Below are 6237 nucleotides of genomic sequence, written 5' to 3' on the forward strand. Positions count from 1 at the left end.
ATGGAAATTCTAGGGTGAACAGGCAGCTGAGTCATAGTGGTCAAGTTTAGAGAGTCAGAAGCAAAGTGCTTAAAGAAATGAAACATGACTACTCTGGACATGTCACTAAAATAAAGGTTATCAGAAGTAACTCACCAATTTAAGGAAAGGAGCTGACTCAAAATAAATATTAGGTATAGGTAGCTATTTATTTCCTCCACAATGAAAGAAATGCTTAAAATACAAAAATTAGAAAACATAAATTAGAAAATCTTTAATCATGAAACAAGAACCATACCTGATATATACTCTGGGCAAGTAAGAATAACTTTGGGGGATTATTGATTAGATAGTTCACATTCTCCTTGGAGCTTTATTAAGTATACTGAGGAAGGAAGGTCCCTCCTGACTCTTAGGCTTATCTTCTTTCATCACATCTTCCCTTTAATGGCTACATAAAGACAAGAGTTACTGAGTCACCTTTGCCTACAGGGGAAAGAAAGATCGAAGTACAGAGAGGAAGGAGCTATATCCTAGAAGGCCTCGAATGCCAGACTGAGATTAAATTAGACTTTATTTAGGACCAAAGAATGTAATCAAAGAAAGTTCCTCATCCAATGCCACAAAATTACTAAGTATCAGAGTCAGAATTCAAATCCAACTCCAAGGCTCTTTCCATTTTACCACATGAGCTTCTCTGATTTTAATTTAATTTCCTGAATCTCACCCTTGCTTCCCCCAAACCTCAAAAGATACATGTATAAAAACATACATGTCCATATGTATATACCCTCATGCTTTCTCATACATATACACACCTATATTCATAGAAATTCATAGATCACCAATCCAAATACACACACACACACACACACACACACACACACACACACACACACACACACACACAGAGTGAGAGACACATATTCAGAAATCACAAACTGGGGGAACTAGTTGGGACAATCCCAGTCCCTTCTCCAGCTTTGAAAACAAATACTCTGTACCATCACCAACCCCCCTTCCCAGGCGTCTTTTTCCCCCCAGGCTGAAGCCACGGTGAATAAGCTTTGAAGGCCCCCTTAGCAATGAGATTAGGGTGACAGCTTCCCCCCTTCTGGCTCCTCTATAACCAAAGGGGATAATCTGAAGGGTGTGGGGGGGTGATTCTCTATACCCATGGCCTCAGGCGGGGGCTGCAGCTATCGATTAGGGAGGATTAGAAGCTGCCCAGGTCACTAGGAGCAAACTCCACAGGGGACAGACAGGGCTCTGGGAAGCCTGCTCCTCCTATCTCCCCTCCCATTGCTATTCACTCGAACACACAAACTCATACATGCACACATACATACTCATGTTCCATCTTAATTATGAAAGCTCACAAATTCAGGTATGCATTGTCAAATAAGACTAACACCATCAAACCAAGTCACATACAAAAACTCCCATCTTCATGCACAAACATTCACAGGAATACAGAAATATACACATTCATTCACACAAAACCCTCACCCACACTTTCACCTGGTTTCATGTATATATTCACATCTACAGTTTTATAGGCATAATCTCTTACGAATACACACTTATACAATCTTCAAAAGATGAGGATTATGAAGCACATGTAGCACATAACCTGGTGCGTAAAGGATGGGGGATTCTGGAATGTTCAAAGGGTCAGGCTCAAATCACTTGGACCCTGAGTTTTTTGGAACCCAGTCCCCTAATTTCCCTTGACTCACTCCAGTAGCTCCCAATGTGGGCTGTGGACTCTCTTAGCCAAAGGAGCTAATCATTTTAGGGAAGGTAAAGTGAAGTTAATTAAGCCAAACTGGAGAAGGAGAACTCCCAGAAGAGAGCCTAGGGAGAGGGACTCCACCTAAAGTAACTCTAAGGGAAAAAAACCTTATATAAGGGTAAAGATTTATTCAAATTTAAGAATTAATTGTTGATAAATTGTGTTTTCTAAAAAGAGTTCAAGTTATTGATAGCTAGATTGAAAAAAAATACTCCAAATCACTAATAATTTAAGAAATGCAAATTAAAGCTACTCTAAGATTTGATTTTATACCCATCAGATTAGTAAAGTTGACAAAAAAGGAAAATGACAAATGTTGAAAAGATTGCAGGAAAATAAACACACTATTTATACTATAGGTAGAGCTATGAATTGATATAGCTATTCTGGAAAGCAATTTGGAACTATGCCCAAAAAGTTAAACTGTACATATCCTTTGACATCAAAGAGATCAAAGAAAGAGAAAGGACCCCATAGGGACAAAACAAAATTCATGATACTTCTTTTTGGAATAGCAAAGACCTGAAAATTGAGAGAGTGTTTGGTATATGAAAAGTCAGCTAAGAAACTGAGAAAATTTTTGTGAGTTTTGTGGAAGCCAGAGACACACAAAAGCCATCAGACAACACAGAGTTTATGACCATATAACCCAGATTTTACAATAAGATACCATAAACAACACATAAAAGAAAAAGAAAATTTCAGACTTCTCTGGTTAAAAGGAGGGAATTTATGCAGATTTTCCAGATCACAGGGGCTAACCACCCCTGCGATATGGAGGGGATAACTTGTATTATGCTGTAGGAAATAAAGAAAAGGTTTCAGTGAGACTTGGGAAGAGCTAATGGAGAGTGAATGGAGCAGAACAAGAAGAATAATTTATACAATAAGTCAGTAAGTCTGTCAATAAGAATTTATTAAGCATCTACCATGAGCCAGGCACTATTTTAAGTATAGAAATATTATTAGGACAAATAACTTTGAAAGACTTAAGAAATCTGATTAATGCTATGACCAATCATGATTCCAAGGGACTAATGATGAAGCATGTTACCTACATCTTGAAAGGGAGGTGAAGGACTAAGGGAACAGAAGACATTTTTTGGATATGGCAATGCAGAAATTTTTTGTTTAATTATTCATTTATAAAGAAGATTTGGAGTATATAAAGACACATAAAATAGTATTACTCATAGAGATGATACTAAGAGATTGACCAGCGAGACTAAAGGACCAGAACATTTATGGACATTTCTGTTGGCTACCCTCTTAGGTAGACATGCCATTACACAATTGTTAGAAGAGTTTTCTTTTTCCTTTCCCATTAGTAGAAGTAGCAAGAAGGAGAGACAATTGAATTCTGTTCACTGAAAAGCACAATTTTTAAAATACCACCTCACATAAAAAGATAGCTAGGTGAGGATGAATCAGAGATTCTTTAATCAGGAAGAATCCTTAAGAGAGCCTATCATATCTTCCAGTAAGACAATCCTATCCTCCATCCATTTATATATATGTACATTTAAAATCATAGCATGACAGGTGGATGAATCATTCATTCTCAAAATCCAGATGGCTTGTTTGTGGCCCCTAAAAATGTAAATGGAATCCTTCATTTCCAAAGACTAACTTTGCAAAGAAAGTATCTACTTCACTCTTCAACCCCATCCTTCAGATTCTAGCAGTAGAAGGGAGATTCCCTTGATGGAGGAGAATATATAAGAGATATGTCTCAACCAAATCCAAGGGGTATCCACACTTTCTTGGACTATACTTCTGGCCCTTAGGTGCCCAAATATACCAGGGGTACATATATTAACCACATGGGCATGGGCTTCTGCTGGACCAAGGAGTCAATGCTAGGTCTCCTGGACATGGCATTACCTTGGACTGGAGACAGAGAAAACCTGGAGCTACATATGAAGGGAGGAGGGGACCTTGCCCCTGGAGGAATCTGGGTAGGCAGACTGCCAGGGCCAGGTGGGTTCCCAGATGGCTTTGGTGGGCTGTGTGCCAGCCCCAGGAGGCACAGTATGGTGGTTTCTCCCTGCATCTCCATCAAATCTGAGTGTCCCTAGGCAAGAGAAGTAGGGGGCTGTTTTTGGACCATTCCAGAGCTCTTCTTGTCCCCCTTTTCTCCCTAGAAGTCAAGCCCTATAGTACTTATCTTCTTGTATACCTGAACAATCACACAGTACACCCACTGCCTTCTGAAGTCTTTGAATTAGGAGTTTTCCTCTAGTAAAGAGCTGAGAGGTGAGTGAATGGGACAGAGAATAGCTATGTGACCCTGGACAAGTCATTACACTTGCCTTTCTTCATCTGTAAACGGGAATACTTCCCAGGGTTGGTGTGAAAATCAATTGAGATAATATATGTATATATGGGAATAATATATATGTATATATATATATATATATATATATATATATATATATAAAGTTCTTTGGAAAAAATTATAAATATTTTACTGTCCCTTCCAATAAAGGAGAAAACTTTAGAAGAGCATCAGGAATCTCACTTAACTTGACCACAATTCCCCATGTGATTTTTTTTTTTGGTAAGAGTATGGCTATGCAACTATACATGAATGTATATAAATCCTGTGTGACTATGAACTGTGTGATTATGTGGGCAAACATAGTTTGCCTGGGACTCAGGGTATATAACTTTGCATATTTAGATCTAAGTGTGTTTCTGAGTGTTTAAGTGTGAATGTGTATTCGTATGATTAAAAATGTGTAACTCAGTATGATTGTGTGTAGGCATGTGAGAATATAAAGGCTGAAAGACTATTCTTGAGAATTACTGTAAGTACACATGTTGACATATGTTCATGTGAACTCATGGAACTTATAGGTAGCTACACGGGTGTAGTCTTTAACTGTATGATTATCTGTGTAATGGCATGTAAGAATGTGAGTGACTTCTGTCTTTGTGGGGGACATGTATGATAAACCAGGTCATTATTCCTCCACATAAAGATTCAAATTCCCAACTACTGATTCCAAGTCAAGGAATGTGGGCATCAGGTCTCTAGATTGTAGATATGGGAAGACCCCTAACAGGGTCTCAGTTTCTTCAACTCCAAATGAGGGGATTGGACTAATGATCCCATAAGATCATTGGATTGGAGGTTTAGAGATTCAAAGGATTTTAGAGGTTGTCAGTCCACCAGCCCCTTCCAACTACTAGAGCCCTAGGGGCTCCCACTGGATTGAGTATGCCTAAAAGAGGCAGGATAGGTTCTGCGTTGCATTCCGGGCCTCTAGAGGATGGCACATGAAGAGTCCTCTCTTCAGGGCAGGCTGAAAACAGAAGTACAGGGGACAGAGATGTCAGTGGGACTAGAGTGGACAGAAAGGTTGGAGTGAGGAGTGGAGGGAATGGAGGGGTTGGAAGAACTGAAGGGGATAGAAAGATGGAATGGCATAGAGGGATTCCAGAGTTTAGGGCTTGGAAAAGCCCTGCCCTGAATGGTTCTTCCCCACTTCCCCTCAGTCCCAGTTTCCTCCCCAATGCTGGTTTAGAGGGCCAGAGAATCATAGAGCTCATCTAGAAGGATCTTAGAGGCTATGGAATCCAGCTCTCTCATTTTATGGATGAGAAAACTGAAGTTCAGAAAGATGAAGTTATTGGCCAAAGTCATACAATTAGTAAATGGAAGAGTTAGAATCTGAACTCAGGGCCTCCTGACTCTAAGTCCAGGATTCATCCCACTATTTTATGCTTCCTCTCTTCCCCTGAACATTGCTCTATGGCTAATGTATCCCAGAACCAGATTCAGCCAATTTCATCAGAGTGGAGGATTTAGGCAGGAGTGAAAAGATGGAGAGTAGGTGGTTCCATTTCCATCTTTTCACACCTTTAGACACAAGTGCAACCATGTAGACACACCTGCACATATCCACATCCACTCCCCACATATCCCCACAAACACACTTGGATACTCACACATGAACTCACAAATTTACTCACACACACACACACACACACACACACACACACACACACATATTCCCCAGACCTTCAGACATACCCACAATTTAAACATGCATATCCATATCCATATGCATCCTCATCTCCTCCAAAACACATTTGGACACATGAACTCAGACACACACATACACACAGTCACAGGTAGTATATACTCCCTTTAGGGATCCTTTCTCCCTCATGGAGAAGACCTCCTGGGTCTCTGCCTCTGCTCTTACAGAATTCTGCCCTTACCCCCTGGCCCTAAAGACCTGATGCTAATCGTCTCGCCCCCCACTTATGGATTAGGGGAGCTGCCCCCCTTTGCCTGCCTTTTGTTGGGCATTTGGCTCAATGGCCTTAACCCTTGTACCATTTTGCTGCCTCTTTGAGCAGGAGCTAAGTGGGGAGGGGACTGAGGAGGGAGGAGACAAAACCAGTGTGTGGTGGGTTGGGGGGGACTTTGGGAAAGGCCCAGGCATTCAGAC

Source organism: Macrotis lagotis, chromosome 1 (assembly GCF_037893015.1).
Source record: "Macrotis lagotis isolate mMagLag1 chromosome 1, bilby.v1.9.chrom.fasta, whole genome shotgun sequence".
NCBI classification, from domain to species: Eukaryota; Metazoa; Chordata; class Mammalia; order Peramelemorphia; family Peramelidae; genus Macrotis; species Macrotis lagotis.